The 18,358-nt window shown below is 35.4% G+C and overlaps 1 long non-coding RNA gene, 1 other non-coding gene and 1 pseudogene across 2 annotated transcripts; 2 read left to right on the forward strand and 1 right to left on the reverse strand.

Annotated features, from left to right (window-relative positions):
* Nucleotides 1–2,664: 2,664 nt before the first annotated feature.
* On the reverse strand, nucleotides 2,665–3,927 carry LOC149074638 (actin-like protein 6A pseudogene; annotated as a pseudogene).
* A 4,935-nt stretch (nucleotides 3,928–8,862) lies between these two features.
* Nucleotides 8,863–17,105, forward strand: LOC149074639 (uncharacterized). Its single transcript, XR_016194491.1, has 3 exons — nucleotides 8,863–8,955; nucleotides 9,711–9,824; nucleotides 16,785–17,105. It is a non-coding gene; the product is annotated as an uncharacterized LOC149074639 (long non-coding RNA).
* Nucleotides 13,669–13,742, forward strand: TRNAT-GGU (transfer RNA threonine (anticodon GGU)). Its single transcript has one exon. It is a non-coding gene; the product is annotated as a tRNA-Thr (tRNA).
* Nucleotides 17,106–18,358: the final 1,253 nt, after the last annotated feature.

The raw sequence follows: 18,358 nt of genomic DNA on the forward strand, positions 1-18,358 counted from the left end.
CAAAAATTTCCTTTCCATATAATCACTCCTAAATAGGTATGTTTCTTACTTTTTCTACATGATTGTAAGAACAGTTTTGGGAGGAATATTTATGAGTGTGTAATTTTATTGATATTGGGATTTATGGTTTTATATCTCTAGTTTTTAGACACAATGAATTTCGTTTTTTCAACTTGTTTTGTTTTATAGCCATATGTTAATCAGGTTTAGGGCATCGTCAAATTTAGAAATTAAATGGAAAATCAATGAAACAGATTTTTCCTGGATTTTATGCCGAGGTGAACTTGGAAAGAAAATTCACCTAGCCATAAAATCCAGAAAATATCTGTTTCCTTGATATATTGTGCTCAGAAAAAGACGTTTACCTCTCAGTGGGAAATATTTTTATCTTCGACATATAAAACTATTTCATCCGCAAAAGACACTATTTTACCATGCAATTTTAGAAGTCGTAAATCATTAATGTAGATTTAAAAAAAAGAGTGGATACGAGTACTGTTCCCAGAGATATCCCTTTTTTTGTTTCAACAAAATTGCTATTTTCGTTCATTATACTAACTGCCTCTGTTCGTCAGCAGCAATGCACCTCGAATGACCACACAAGCTAACCACAGATTCCAATCCATCATTTTATTTCAAAGTAGAATCAAATATACATTATCAAAGGCGATTTTCAAATCAATGAAAACTGATTCAGAGTAATTATTGTTGTTAAAACTTTGATTTAGGTATTCATTTACTTATGCGATTGTCATTTCAGAGTTTTTCCTGTTTGAAATCCATATTGATTCTCAACGAAGTACCAAAACCAAATTAATTTATTGTATATGAAATCAGCTTATAAAACGAAGGTGAAAATCGGAAACTTGGCAGTTAATCCCACAACGCAAGATGTTCAATAATATTTTAAAATAATTGAAATTGATAAGAAATAACTTTTTTTCAGAGAGAGAGAGAAAATGAGAATCAGTTTTTATTTGCAAGTACAGAAAAAATATTATTACACACATACGGTATAATCAGTTTGAGTTTGGAAAAGAAGACGAGTACGAGTTGTCAAAGGGGGTAGTTATAAAAAATAATCTCTGTGATAGGGATAATCGTTGTATCGGGAAGCATACGATCATCATAGTGCGCCACCAGATTATACTGTTCTTGATATATTTTCCAAATCCAAGTTGTTAGTACCAACGTTGGTATTTATTTGCAACCAAAAAAAAATTACAATTAATAGATTAATTAATAAAATTCAATTGTATATATGTTTCATCCCTGTAAAAGTCTCTCCTTACACATTTAATGAAAAAAAATTCGGTTTTCATGGTGAAATGGATAAATATTCCTGCAAATGAATATTATTCATACAACATATTTGAATTTGTATTTTTTTATTGTAAGCGTAGCGTGCTGACGGTACTTTAAATTACCACGTCAATTAATTCGATGTATAAAAGCGTTTCTCAACCTTTCTGAATTTAAGGATCAGTAAAACGTCTGAAACAATTCGATGGACCACCAACTTACAACATAAGTGATGCGAACATATGTCCTATTAATACGGGATATATTTAAATTCAGGAATAAAATACGTATTACACAGGAATGTTTCGTATTTTTAGTGAATATTTCTGCATTTTTGGTCGTTCTCACGCTTTTATACATGTCCCGTTTTTTTTTTTCAATGAGCACATACAGTACTTGAATTTGCGATCTTTACTAAAAATGTGAAAGAAGATAATTTTCATTATTTATAAATTAAAAAAATTATAATTATGACTATAAATATGAATACACATCTAAACATATTTGTCTCGGTTAAAGTTTTTTAACCGAAACAGTAAACTACTTTTCATTTCCCTGCGAATTTCCGGTAATTCTTCATTACCCACTGATCGATAATTTTTAACCAAAAAATTGATAATTTTGCGACTTATGTCAACGTTTTTGGTGAAAATGGCCAATGTTCCATATTTCACTGTATTTAAACTCCCAATTTCCCGTATTTTTATAAATGAAATATGGTCACCCGATGGTCATGATGAATGTTTTTGCATTGAAATAATTTTTTCTTTACTGCGGTTTGCATCAGAACTCTTGACTTCTATGCCCTTCAGTACTTCCAACAATAATTAGCAATTTCATTGTAAATTCCATTTTCGACTATAAATATATCCCGTATTTTGGATCACAGTTTTTCGCACTTTTCTCGTTGAGATAGGGTCACCTTAAACATGACCTTCCCCCCCCCCTCTTCTTAGATCCTTGCCCCTAGACTGAGATCTTTGACGGGTCCCTCTATAGTGAATTTAAAGTGTAAGCCCCCTAGTGGGGGCTCGTAACCCTAATAACGGAAGGTCTAATTTTCTATTTTACGCAATGAGGATACTATTGTACTTATTGTATATCAATAATAACGATTCAATAATTCTTCGTTCAATTAGAATTCAATTATCAAGTTTGCCGGCGGACCACCTTTCTGGTTCGCAGACCATAGGTTGAGAAACGCTGCTGCATACTAAGTAATTTTTTTTAGAAAATAATAATATTTATTTTTTTATTTCTAGGGCTTAGAGCTAAAACGACATATCAAAAAATTCGATAATTATTTAATTTTTCATAATTTTGTAATGTAAAGGGCTAATGCAGATAGGTTTGCATAGCGAGCTACGGGCAATTCTCATAAATTATTTCACCGCCCCTTTCACAGTATTCTCTCTTTGATACCCACATGTCTTGGAAATAATCTTGTAGAACGAGGTGCGAGGCACCAATCCAAGATCCAAAATTATGGTAAACTGGTTCATCATAGATTTTTATCCTCACTTCCATATCTGGGGGCACCTCATTTTGGAGTTCAGTATACAAGCGTTCATTAAAACCTTTAATCAATGTATTTCCCCCAGTCGAGATGATATTGTTCAAGAGGGTAGCTCTTATTTGGTTGTCACACATATCAGCACTGTGGAGTACTGCCTCAGTAATCCCCATTGAATATTGAAAGGGATTACCCTTGACGAATGATGGATCAAAAAGAGTTTCGGGAATGAGATAACGTAAATACCCAAAGTCATCATTGTATCCATTTGGAAACTGATAATAAACAACTTCCATATTTGCTGCAGCGTGTTTTGGATACGAGTAAGGAAATACTTCTAATATTTTTTTGAAGTCATGGAGAGATTTTCGTGTTGTATAATCATACCATGACCTCGTCACTTCTGGTAAGTACTTCTTTCTGGTCCACTTCGGGGGGCTCCCTTTTTCCACAGTCTCTTTTGTTGAAATCATGTACGCAGGTACAACATCAATGCCATTTTCTTGTAAATATTGCTTGCACTGCATACTAACAAAATCCCCACCAAAAGGCAACTTAACAATAGCATCTTCCACCGAATATCCTTCAATAATGGGTGTCACGGATGTCTGTGATGCACCGCTGTCAACAACAATGGCGTTTTCTATCTCATATAAATGTGCAACTAACATGGAATTTTTAGCTACATAAAAAGCAGGAACACTATATTTTTCGAACATGAGTTCTGCAAGTTTTTCTCTTTTACTTGTAGAATTCCACGATGGCTCAGTCAGGAACACGGGGTGAGAGGATGGCACACATCTTATCAACATGTAGTAAGCATAATCTAGAAACTCTTCGAATGCATCCCAATCCTCGATCATACAGTTTTCGAGAAATGATGACATTTCCATACCTTTTCTGGGAACATCGATGTTTTCCGAGCCAATGAAATACTCTCTCTCTTTTTTGGTATGAATACTAGCATCGCAGTCCCTGTCGATTGAATCCATCTGAGAAACACCAATCATACTTGGAATGGTTTCCACTGGCAATTGTTTCCCTGCTATACCAAATTTGGTCGAATTGTGTCCAATGTCGAATATGAAAATACTGGCAGCTTCTTCAACCATTTTTCTGACTGTTGACAGCTATAAAAATATTAAAATATATAAAAATTTCAGGAGATACATTCAAATATTTTTTAAATTTGTTTTGGGTAAATTCAACATTTTTGAATGTCATAAAAAGCAATAAGTTATTGGAATAAATCTGTCAGGGCAGGGTACACACACACACACACACACACACACACACACACGCTTCTCTCTCTTATTATAATGGAAACATTTATCCCGTAACAATTTAATGTGAATTCGCTGAGATATCGGGGATTGAAAATCTTGTTTCTTGCCATTTTTACGTGCCAAAATCTTACGTGTCAAAGACTTAACCAAGTCTCAAAAATTTGAAGGTTGTCAAAATCAGAAATTCTGATAACCTATATCTCAGTGATATTTCATTAAATTGTTAAGGAGTGAATCTCTTTCGGTATAATGAAAAGTGGAGCAAATTTTACTTAACAATTTTCTCATTACTTCCGTATAATTCTAATTTTTAGATTCGTTCTAATAATCATTTTTAGAAGATTCAACCACGAAAGCAAAATTCTTCTTTTCTGACTGATAATTTTTCATATTTCACTTTAATTTTAAATTGCACCGGGATTTTGTTTTTAGGTTTTTGATAAAATATAAGGAAATATCTATGAATTTAATCTATTTTTAATAATTTTTATTATTATTTTTTTTTTTATGAATTTAAACAGGAATCTACTAGAGAGATGCCTACAGCTCAGTAAATGTTTCTCAAAATATTTTTGCTGCACCAGTTTTCTATATATATATATATATATATATGATAAACTCAACTTCTTTTCGGTTCTCAACTTCTTTTGACTCGCGGAGCCCTTTTTAGTAGAAAAAATTTTATGGCGGAGCCCCGTTGGCCCATTTTTTAATTATTGATTAAAGTTACTGATTTATTTTTACTATTTAAAAATATTTGTAATTATTTTTTTTTAATTTTAATGTTTTTTTTTATTTTCCTCGAGCGGCCGCGGAGCCCCTGGAGAGTGTACAAGGAGCCCCAAGGGCTCCGCGGAGCACCGGTTGAGAACCGCTGGTCTATATATATATACACACACACAGGGTGATTCAGAAAAGATAGGAAAAACTTTAAGTAAATGAATATAAAAAGTTTATATTCATCGCACATATTAGACTCATTTCAAATCTTTTAATATTTATCAAATTCACCAATTACACTAGGCTATTAAGCATAATCAAAGGTAAAGGTGATAAATTTCAAATATGTATTTATCAAATTTACTAACGACACTAGGGTATTTTGCATATTCACTGATAAATTGATAAATTTACCCAATTTACCAAGATGATTGGTCAGTATACATGATAACCGATTTACCACATTTACCGTAACATATATAATATTTTTTAAACCCACATAATATCATGCATCTTAAAACAACGGGCTGAATTTCATTTATTCGTATAAGAAAATAACGGATCAAATTTCAAATAGCAATTTATAATGCACTTTAATTATATAATCTAAGAATTTATGCAGAAGGTGTCAAATTTCATTCTAAAAACCAATCTATATCAATCATTTAACGCTGGTATAATAATTAACATTTCCATTTAAACCGTTTTATAAAGTGAAAAAACTTACACGATCACACAGGATTAATGAAAGAAATACCTTCAGAATGAAAATTTAGGATTTATTTAAAAAAAACAAAACAATTCCAGACATTGGTGGAAATTCAGAATTTATAAAGGAAATAATTCCAGGATTATTTCTTTCTAGATAAAAATGCAGAATTCCAGAATTATTTCTGAAGTAAATGAAAATTTACAGAATTGATGAAAATGCAGAATTTTTGAGAGAAATTATTTTTACCGTAAATGTCCCCCCCCCCCCTTAATACGCGGGTCCGTTGCGCGACCCCGCACCTGTCACATACCCCCTAAGAACATCTCTGAAGAGATGGGTTTCACCTTGGATATCCCCCTCAAAAAAGACCTTTTATCAAGATTTGGTTGACCATATCGCTTCGAAATACCAGCTCATTGAATTATAATTAAGAATTAAACATTTGGATATCACGATAAATATTCTTTGCGATCAGGCAAAATATAAAAAAGCAATGAAACAAACATAACTGCTTACCTTTACACTGGAGTTCGATGAGCCACTGGTAAGCTTCTGGTAGTTCGCTGGTAAGTTTGGATTAGTTCACCGGTCATCTAGCGGAAATTGAATTGTTAGCCGAAACCACCACCACTCTTGGAATCTATCCCAATTAGGATAGAGTTAAAGCTGTCGATACTGAAGTTTTTATCAATGCAATTAACTCCTTTAATTACAACTGGAGTATATCATATATCACCATTATACCAAAACTTCTACAAACGATTGCTAGGAATCCACGAGATGAAGTTTTACGATCTCGCCGGTGACTGTCAGCGGTGTTAAAGTGAGCTCCGGTTTCTGGATGACTATCGTCTTATATTATGGGCATTATTTGAGCGAAAAAAAATGTCACACTGACCATATACCACACAGTACGATCTCTCAATTTTTCTAAAAAAATCAGAAAAAAGGAGAAAAAACTGCAAAATTTGGGTAAAAGTCTTACGAAATCAACTGCATTTGAAAAAAAAATTACAAGTTCACGCGGCAAAATACAGATGGCGACGTTATCGAACTTTAAGTCTTTTTTTCCCCTCCCGTTGATAAACAACGTTTTCCTCAACCTTTTTCGTATACGGCTAGTGTGACCATATGCCCCGTTTTGACGTGTACGACTTTTAATGTATTGACCGTATTGACGATGTTGGATGCACTCGCAAACACTTTCATCACTTCGCAACACTTTTCAACGGGATAATTTGAACGCTTATACGTATTTCGGGAAGTATTCAGGATATATCAGTGTTTTATATGCCCAGGGTTAGATCTCGTTAAGACAAATCCAATGAAACCAATTTCGTCTTAATATAGGATTACCAGATGTCCTCCTTTCAGGGGACATGTCCACATTTTTTATGTAATTTCAAATTGTTTTACGCTATATCTCGAGAAGTTCACATCGCAAATAGACGCCCCCCCCCCAACGAACCGGTACATACGGAAATGTGCGTGTACGTGTAGTGCAACCTGACGTAAAGTTTGTTTCTGTGTAAACCTGACATGAAGTTTTTTTTTGTTCTCTGTAATGCTTGTTATGTGTAGTGCTGTCATCTGCCCCCAGTTTTTCTAACTATGAGTGAAGTGTTATGATTGAATGATTTACCGTTGTAGGACTGTTGCTCTCTGTGGCGAGACTTTTTAACGGGGAGATCGGCTCGCATTTGCGCCTTGAAGTTGGGAACCACAGAAAACCAACTTCAGCCGACCACCACTGTGGGATTCGAACCCGGATCCTCGCATCACGAGTCCGGCACTATAACCACTCGACCACCACAGCGGGGAGTTATTACCGTTATAGCCCGGACTATATGCAAATGTATATTTTAACTTTTTTTTAGCATTAACACATATAAATACATAAAATCAAAGATTTTTTCAGAATAAGTGCATATTATTGAATATTTATTTAAGCTCAATCACCTTTTTTTAATTTTTCAAATAAATATTTTCATAATATTGATTTTTCTTTGTGGAAGTGGGGGATTTAGGGAATTAATAGATATATTTGTAATAGTGTTTTGAAAATATCAACTGTTTTATCGTAAGGCTATTTCTAGAGATATATCAAAAGTTTGTTTTAGAAAATAGTGCCGAAATTCTTTTATTTACTGGTTCTGTATTTCCTTACTAAGTAGCTACAACGAACAAGAAATAAAAAATGACTGGCTAAAAAAATATATAGAAGCTATTTGTTTGTGTAGTGTATATACATATTTAGGATATTTTTTGTAAATGAAACATGCATTAAGAAATAGAAAATTTGCATTTTATGAGCATATCTCATTTTTCTTTTCGCACGGTGATTTTTAATGCATGTTTTCTCATTTTTTGTACATATTTCGGAATTTTTAGTGCATATTTTGAGGATTTTAGTGCATATTTTGAGGATTTTAGCGCACATTTTGGAATTTTAATGCACATTTTGTGTTTATAATGTATATTTTGGCAATTTTAAGTACATATCTTTAGAGCATATTTCGCCACTTATTCAGTGTATATAATCCGGGCTCTGGACATCATCTTCGTATGAAACCAACACTCGACGCGGCTTCAGAAAATATTTTAATACTCCATATCGCCTATATTATACTGTGTGGTGCATAGGGAGATGTGTTAGTGACACATATTAAAAAAATATATATACTCTACATCTTATTCTTCAAAGCTTGACTAAAAATGTCTTACAAAACAATGAATTTATCTCGGAGGATGTTGTAGCCAGATTGTGTTGCTGGCGGAGATTTTGAGGGCTTTTTCATACTGAGATTATAAATAATATTAATGAAACCAGTAGTGTACGCAGGATGTTCTCAGTAACTGAGCTGACGTGACGTGTTTTCACGTCATGTCAGAGACGTTGTGAATTCCACGTGATAGGATTTCCACGAATCAGAATTCAAAACGTCTCGTGTAGTGCAGTGTGTTTCTGCCTGTAAGCAGAGTGTGGAAACGCATTATCAGGAGTTTAAGAACATAAGAATTCTATTGAAGACAATCGGGTTTGTACAAAAAATGTGACCAGCTAAACGAAGTGATGCACTATCCGGATGACCCGCAGACGTGGTTTGACTGCATAACTAACTGGAATTTAGAAAACTTACCTTCGAAAGAATGAAGAAACCACAATGTTGCAGCTGTTGGATTTCAAAAGATAAATTAATGGCGGCTGCAAGGAATCTCATTGTTTTTGATACGATTAATATTTCTACATCGAATAAGAAATTCGAAGAACGAAAACAATACTTTCATCATATATTTCCAATACCATACGTGTAAAACACGTCCGATGACGTGTTATATAAGTCGTAATTTCTAAACGGCAGTTCATTCGTCTTGAGATAAGTTTGAGGTATTCGTTATTTTTGTGCTTTTAGACTTGAAAAGTAAGAATATTATGCATTTTATTCTTCGTTTCTTCTTTGTCTTTGATTATTACACATTTACTTTTGCATCATTAAGTAAACTTTCTTGAATTATCACTTGTGCATGATTCCTTTTTCATATGGATGTAAATTAACTTCATAATTCTGTGGTGTTTGGTCAGAACATGATGACTCCAAAATCATATTTTTGCGATATAAGCTTTTTCATTGCCATTTAAAAATCAAAAATAGGGCATACACACAAATACAAATGAAAATAATCTGCATCAGCATGTTGTTTAGCCGTACGCGCGTATTTGTGCATTTATCTCACTTCTAATTAGTTATCATAATCAAAAATCATGCCTTTAAGGGTTAAAAGTTACAAATAAGGATCAATGGCCACATTCTCAGTATTTCGATAATGCTTGTGAACTAATATCAAGGATAGTCTCGTTTTGATAATGTGTTTAATATTACATCATTATATTACAAAGTCATTGAAATCTTTTTTTTCATTTTTTTCAGAGCTTCTGTTTTTTATTTTTATAATTATCTTGATCTTAGTCGAAAGAATATATACAGTAATACGTACTGATATTTTTTTCTCTCCTAATCAGAACACATAACTCTCGATTCAATATTTAACCATCTCCTTTCTGTATATTATAATCTGTATCATTTTTGTTTTGAGTTAATGCTTTTAATTTTTATGAGAAAGAAAACAAAGTTGTGTGAAATGGGTGATATCTACTGATGGACGTTTTGTTTTTTAGGCTTCAAGTGAATCTGTTCCTTAATTTTTGAGTTATCGGAACCCTTTGGATCGACTTTCAAGATGAAGTTTCTCTGTGTTGCTTTTTTTACAGTAATCGCCTCGTCAGTGCTCGGTAATATTTGATGAGAAATTGTTGATCAAACACCGTGATCATGTGCATCGATATTGTATGATATTTTAATTGTATATGTATAACTAACGTCATTGTTTATTTTTAGAAATAGCTGCCTAAAATACTGTGTATGTGTGTGTGTGTGGGTCCCCGTCCCCCAAAACTAAGAATCAAACAGGTGCCTCAAATCATCCAAAATTTTCAGGCATTTTGTGTGTAAATTTTCAATTTTTTTTTCTTTTTTAATACAACTATTTTCAGGCAGATATTTTTCAGCATATTTCTGTACCTTTCAACTCTTCTGGATGATTTTTCTCACCCCCAAATATATATGTAAAATCGTGCTTTAGATACACAGTGTCCCTAAATCATTGAGATGGCATGCAGGGTGTATATGGAAGTCCTTTTATTCTGAAACAACTAACGAATAGTTGTTCCTGGAAGCATATTTTCAATCGGTATTCAAAAGTATTCAAATAATGTGTAGACCTCAGGTACGTCATTCAAATACAAATACAAACACAAATTCCACAACAGGCAAATTGCCCAACGAGGAGGCTGAAAAAAGATGACCATAAAAATATGAATGTCAAATACAACCAAAATACAGCAACCCAATATAAAAGCATTTATCACGATAGAAACAACTAATAATTAATACAAAACATAATACGCTGCCCACAAAAACGTTTATAGTTATCCTATCTAAGCATAGACAGCTTCCTGATTTATCCCGGTATGTTTATTGTATTTCTTTTTAAACGTTTTGATTGTGTTAGAAGTCATGTCCCCTCGAGGAAAGCTATTCCATTTATTAACAACCCTATTAGAGGAAAAACTCTCTGCGACTCCACAACCTAGAATTATCCCTTACAAATCGATACTGGTGTCCCCTTTTCGAGAAGTGGATTGATGGTTGTATTAATAAATCATGGTCCTTCCTATCCGTCCTGTTGAAAATTTTAAACATTTCGTTCATATACCCCGCCCCCCCCCCGTATCCCTCTGTAGATAAGGTTTTGGAGACCATTCCTCTGTAGGTATGGTCTAATAATAAATAGACTTGTTTGGGGGGGGGGTGCAGAGAAGAGCTATGTGTTGTCTTTTTGGCACACTATGCAGTCATATTGCAACGGCTTGTATAGCTATTGAAATAAAGAAAAACTAAATTTTTATTTGGTCACCTGTCCTAAAAACCTCAATTAAAAAGTTGTTGTCCTGTCTCTCCAGCATCAAACAAAAAAAAATATTTTTTTAAGTGTAATATATATATTCGCTGAGATATTTGAATCCAAAAACTCTGAAGAAAAAAATCGCATAAACTAATGGACAGCTCATTATACGCTCCTATATGCTGTTCTTTTCCTCATTTTCAGTAATTTTTGAATTCAAATATCAAGTGAATTATTGAACTTGAAAACATGAAATTTTTTATAAATGTATCAGGGAAAGTGCATCAACTTCTCCTAACCAGGTTTTTCAAAATAGGGTGACCAAATAAAAGGGTTTTTTTACTTTTTTAATTTTAATCCTCAGCGTGCTCCCATCATCCAAGGGATAATAAGCGTAGTAGCGTGCTTAATTATCCCTAAGTGATTACAATTTTTTCTTTTAAGGCGAAATTCTTAAAATGACATACAGATGGCGTAATAGTATATACAGGGTGTTACCTTGAAGTGGTAACAAACTCAAGAAGAACGAAAATTGCCATGGAACATGGTACCACAAACCACGTTTAGTCGGTGAAAATCACAAAAATGCTTATGAAGGGTGTGACGTCGAGTGGGACAAAAAGGCCAATAATATGTGCAAAAATATTTATTTGCCAGCAGGATTACAACACAGGATGAGATGTGCAAAATAAAATACAAAATAAATACAAAAAATTAAAATAAATAAGTACAAAAATAATTTACTTGGCAGCATGATTAAAAGCTTGTGCCGCACAGTTCAATCAGTTCAATGTCAGAAAGTAGACGAAGAGAAACGATTACAGAAGTTGTTCGAAGTTGCGACTGCGAAGGTCATTGCGCAGCCAACAGCGACGGAGTAACGAACGTCGGACGCGCTCAAAGATACCGGTTCTGCTGGCGATGTCTGCCGCGCAGCGAGGACGGTCCGTGCTGCAAGATCTTCCAGTGTCCCCACAGGCGTCTGATACAAGAGCGATTTAAGGTGTGCTTAAAGGACAAAGGACTGAGGTCCCAAGCAACAGGTCCAGCGCGTCCAATCCACTTCCCAGAAAGTAACATCTATTTTTGCGATTTTCACCGACTAAAAGTGGTCTGCGGTACAATATTCTGTGACACTTTTTGTTCCTCTTTCTTGATGCCTAATATCACCCCTCGGATATAAATACAAATAAAACGCCACAACAGGCAAAATGCCCAAGAGGGTGGCTGAGAAAAAGATGCCCATAACAAATATTGATGTCTGCTTGTAGCCTGCTTATATCCCACAAGGGACAGGGCGGGAGCCATGTTTGGTGTTTGCATAACTCTAGCCCCGTGTGCCAATAAAACACGCGTGGCTCTTCTCTGAACCCCTTCAGCCAAGTCAATGTCCCTTACAGGTATGATCTTCATAACCTGACAGCATACTCTCCAGTCGAGCATGAGCTAAGCCTCGGAAAAGCGGAAGAATGACTTCAGGAGAACGCGAAGAGACCTTATTGAAAATGAAGCGGAGCATTCTATTCGCTTTTTGGACCACCGCTTTACAACGTTCAGAAAACCTAAGCCGCTCGTCAATGAGAATTCCCAAATCGGTGAACCTAGTTGCATCCGGGATAGTGACATCATTCAACTCGTAAAAGAAACGTGGGTTGTTCGAACCAAAATGAGCGATCATGCACTTGTCAACGCAAACGTCATGTTTCATTCATCTGCCTATGCTCCAATCCTGTTTAAGTTGGCCTGGAGCAACTTCTTATCGCTTTGATTCCTGACTACCCCCATTAGCTTCACGTCGTTTGCTAATTTGCTATCAATCCCATCGATGCCCTGATCGAGTTTATCGATAAAAACTGAAAAAAAGTATGGGGCCAAGGACACTTCCTTGAGGAACTTCACTAGTGACGCCTGTCCAATCAGAGAATTCCCCGTTCACCAGTTCTTATTTATCTTTTAACCACGATTTTATCCAATTCCGCAAGTTGCCCCCAATCTCATGTAAAAGCTTCAAGAGTTTATCATGGTGGGCCCGATTGAAAGCCTTCTGGAAATCAAGGAAAACAGCATCTAAAGTTTTGCTTTTACCCAAAGCCTTAGTGACGTGATCGTAGAAGCGAAGGAGGTTAGTTGTAACTAACCTAATTTTCCCCTTCCTAAACCCATGCTGATTATCCGACCATAGATTATTCTCGTCTATCCACTTCACCAATTGACTTTTGATAATAATTTCCAAAATTTTCGAGAGGGAGCTCGTCAAACTCATTCGACGATAATTGTGTGTGGACACACACAACTATCCTACCCCTCTACTACCCCTCTTAAATATCGGAACAACATTAGCAAGTTTCCAATCCCTTGGGACGATACCCTCAGCATCATGACTTCTGTAGATCTGTGCAACTGGCACCAAAAATGATAGGTCACCTCGTCCACTTTTATACTCCCCTATTATTCTTTTCTTTTCAAGATAGATTACGCCCGCTATCCGTGAACCATAGGGGTGCGATGTACAAACACGCTTTTTTTCGAACAAAGGGTATGACGGAAACAGTTATTTTCCGGATATTATGCTGAGTTGAGCTCGGAAAGAAAAGTCAACAAGAGAGGCTACTAATGCCTCTACTTCAGCGCCTCACGACACAGTGCGCGAAATTAGGAAGGCAGATTCATGGGTCTCCAGTGGTGTAAATGGTAGCATGCTTGCCTGGTATGCAAGAGGGCCTGGGTTCGAGTCCCGGTGGAGACGTGATGACTTTTCTTTCCGAGCTCACCTCAGCATAATATCCGGAAAATAACTGTTTCCTTGATATCTCTGGCTGAGAAAAAAGCCATCTATATCTCTCTAAAGGGTATGACGTCATGCAAAATAGAGGACAGCTTCGTACTAAATTCTTCCCATTGACTTACCACCCCGACTGATTCCAACCGGTCTTTGAAAACTTCCGCTAACCTTCCTCTCAAAACATCAGTCAGTTCTCCGAAAACAAGGAACCAGGGTCTGTACTATCAACTCATGCTTATCAGGAATCCGATCCGTATCCTCACCGATTATGACAATATAAGTATAAAAGGGAAATTTCTGTACTATCGACGTTCCCCCTCCGAAAACAAGCATCGTATTTCTCCGAATATTCGGAGGAAGATACGGATAGGGGAGAACCACTCCTTAAGCATCGGATGATCGTATTTTCTACTCGCGATGGCGATGGTTTAGTGAAAAATTTATTTCTTGCACTTGGAAATTTATAACGATGACTTAAGTGGTGTTTTTCCTTGAAAGAAAACTATACAATTTTGTCGGCTTTTTACAATTGATTGGATTTAATTAGAAATTACTCATTACCAAGTACAGTATACAGTGAAACTTCGCTACAACGGTACTCAATATAACGATAATTCCCTCTGCAGCTATATTTTTTCGAGTCTTGTTTGAAAATGCTGATACTCTAACTGCTGCATCTCGATATAACAATAAACTCTCTAAAACAATATATTTTTTTCTTCGTCTGCAGAGTATTGTATCGAGATTTTTTTTTTCACGGTATATTTCTCGATAATATAATTATATTACCCTAAAATTATATATATATATATATATAGGTATCGTATAAAAGGTATCGTGAATAATATTTACACGCTGAAAAATATATTTAATTATAAAAATAACTCTTCATGTACTCCTTCTGTTTTCCATCCCCCCCCCAATTACAAAAAAAAAGGGAAAAAAATAAATATATCTAGCCAATATATAGCCCCGCTAATAACTTCCACTTTTGACGTTAAAGAATGTGGAAAGAAAACAACAACACAAATGTTCTGCACGTGCATTAAAAATGAATTGCGTTGCCACCGTCGCTGAACAAAAAATTCAGTATAGTAGTAGTTGTATATCCCAAGCTTAATTTTGATTGGTCAGTGGTCGATCGGCCAAAGGGAAAAATCGCTTTTCCCTGTGTAGAAAGCGATTTCTTTGATTTTCCCTCTTTCACGTCACGTGACGTTAAGGAGTGAGCCTACGAATAATTCCTTGGTATCGTTTTTTGGATTATTCTTAACGTCATGCTTATGAACCCATGCTTATAATTCGGTTCGGATGAGAATAAGCATGAGTAGATAGTACAGCCCCAGTCTTTTGTTTTATCAACCTTACCCGAAGGAAACTTACAGAGAAAACTGACTACACGATGATCACTGGCAAGAAAACTCGTCCCCCACCGAAACATGTTCAAAAAGATCCTTGGAATTAGTGAGAACTAAATCCAAAATAGCAGTACCCCTAGTGGCTTCTGATACATACTCATACAAAAAATTACCGAGCACCAACTTCAGAAAGTCTCTCTTTCACATATATTGATCTCTAGTTGAAAGGTTCTCACAATCAATACCCGGGTAATTCAAATCCCCTAGTATGACAACGCTCTTACGCTTACACATGTAGGAAATTTCATCATGGAATTTGGCGATGTAGTTTGGATCCCTATTCGGTGGATTGTAACAATCCGGAAAAATAAGTTTATGACGTATTTTGTTTTCAAGCTCAACCCATGTATATATATTTTTTCTAGTTTATTATTATTATTTCTCTATTTGTGTGTGTGCGCCGACGAATTTGCTTGTATTGTATTGAGCAGTGGTAGAATGCTTGCATACCTTAATCGTCATTTTCTCGGTGGTTGTGAGTGTGTGAATCCAAATTCTCTATTTGTGAACCACTGCTTTTTTTCGATTATATTAAAATTTGCAAATCGGAGTTTGATTGCAATCTATCTTTCACAAAAGTCAAGTGAAATACAAGAGAATTTTATTCACTCAGCCACACTGAGAGTAACATTCCTCCGGCTATTCCCCAGCCTAAGGGTTAATATATCTATACACACAACCTCTTGCCATATGAATGGCCTGCCTTAAATTTTCACGTGACATTTTTTGACGTGACATAAATGAGGAAGATGATGATCCCTGCTCAGAAGATGGAAAGAAGAAAGGGAAAAACGGACCAATCAGTAGATAGCGAAAATCAGCAAATCGAAGTGAAAACAAAAAGGTTTGCTCTAATCGTGAGACCTTGTTGATTAACCTATTTCTCTGTTTTGTCTCACTTCTTGAGTATGTGCCAGTGTATAAAAAAACAATACAATTGCTTTCGTCGCTCGTCGCATTACGCACGAGCACTCGTACCTCTTGGTCGCCACACCTTATGTGCACGGCCTTACTCTCAATGTCTTCACCTACTCTTACGTCAAAAAAAGCGCCACGCGGCCACAGACTTCTGAAATATCCTTCCCCGGGATTTAGTTCGTTTTGCGTGTTCGTAAACCAAGACAAATTCGTAAACTGAATTATTTTTCTCGTTCGTAAACCAAGTTGTTTGCAAACCAAGCAGTTCGTAAACCATGAGTTGGCTGTACATGCTTCTAGAATCAACGGTTCGCGAGTTATTCTAGAATGAAGGGACTTTCTTTATGCACCCTGTATGTTCTATTGCACCTGAAGGTATCCTTACTATTATTCCATATAACGATATATATATGTAAGCTTGAGTTAGTTTATAAATGCATCAGAAGAAGGTAAATAACTTCATGAAATTTAATATTATTTCAAGTCGGTTTAAATATTATCCATTAGCATGAGTTCAACGCTGTTCATAACGCAAGTGCGATCGGTTTTTAGTGCTTGTTGCTCTTTTAAAAGAGAATAAACTGTGAAAAAACATTTTGCTTGTGCATTTGTGTGTATTGTGATTTTCTCACTATTTAATAGAGCTATATTTTTACTATCTCTTTCACAGTGAAATCACAGATCGACACCGGTATATTCGGTGAAGCCTTCAAATTCTTGAGCGGAATTCCGGACCCCACAAAACACCAAGAATGCACGTACGCAGGAGGATGTTACGTCAATTCTCATGGTGTTCTAGTTCCGATACACCCGTTTAAGCAGGTTCAGTAAAATATATCCGAGTGGGTTATCACTGGATATGCTATCATACTTTCAAATGATAGAGTAAAATATTGTATCAAGCAAATGACATGAATATTAAATGTTGAAAAAATGAAATGATTGTACATGTATTCAATCAAATACAAATACAAGGGCTACGACAGACAAAATGTCTAACGAGGTGGCTGTAAAAAGATGCCCATAAAATATGATTGTTGAATATATATCTGAACTATATCAAAAATACAGCAACCTAATAACAGCAATAAAAACCAATACCGTAGGCGGGGGTGGATTTGTGACAACTTTTGGATATTTTGGCTGTTTCCAGCCTTAATATTGACTCAGAACTGAACTTGACCTTAAATAACTATTCCTCCACTCTTCTTTAAGACAGTCAAATGTGTTTCAAACCCCAAATTTTAGCCATTACTGAAAAAAGATAAAGTTCTTATCTCAGGGGTGTGTGTTAAAATACACGTCACACACTTCGTGACGTGTATGTTAATACAAAAAACATAGGAAAATGAAGATGTCACCAAAGTGGTACAAATAACTTTTTTTATTTACAACACTTGGTGATATTAAACATTATTCATTGTGAATTTCATTGTTAAGTCACGTTGTTTACACACTTTCATTTAACAGCAAGCACGTGGAAAATACCTCCCTTCCCAAGAGGCCTAGGGGGTTGACTTGCAAACAGAACTTGATTTTTGTACATAATCTCGCCTGGTTGTGTGGGCCACTTCCAGTTTTTCTCTGCTTTTTTACTTTATTTTTCCATTACTGAGAGCCTGGGGATGTACTATCTGCTCATCCTTATTCTCATCTCATCCGAATTATAAGCATGACCTTAAGAATAATCCGAAAAACGGTACCTAGGAATTATTCTTAGGCTCACTCCTTAACGTCACGTGACACGAAAGAGGGAAAAAATCAAAAGAATTCACATTCCACACAGTGAAAAGCGATTTTTCCCTTTGGCCGATCGAACACTGACCAATCAAAATTAAGCTTGGGATATACAATTACTACTATAGATTTACTGAATTTTTGTTCAGCGACGGTAGAAACGCAAATTCATTTTTGATGCACGAGCAGAACATTTGTTGTTTTTTTCCCACATTCTTTAACGTTAAAAATGGAAGTTATTAGCGGGGCTATATATTGGCTAGATATATTTATTTTTTTTTCCTTTTTTTTTGTAATGGGGAGGGGATGGAAAACAGAAGGAGTACATGAAGAGTTATTTTTATAATTAAATATATTTTTCAGCGTGTAAATATTATTCACGAGGATATTTCAGCATTCTAATTGATTTATTGAAGTTCTTTTTAAGCCGTACTTCTCTCTCAGTTCATTAGGAACTCGCAAAATCATATCGGAATAAAAATGCATTGTTGTCCTTCATTGCCTGTT

The sequence above is a fragment of the Pholcus phalangioides genome, unplaced genomic scaffold (assembly GCF_987345545.1).
Source record: "Pholcus phalangioides strain wild (caught in Gottingen) unplaced genomic scaffold, Ppha-v1.0 ptg000017l_1, whole genome shotgun sequence".
Classification (NCBI taxonomy): domain Eukaryota; kingdom Metazoa; phylum Arthropoda; class Arachnida; order Araneae; family Pholcidae; genus Pholcus; species Pholcus phalangioides.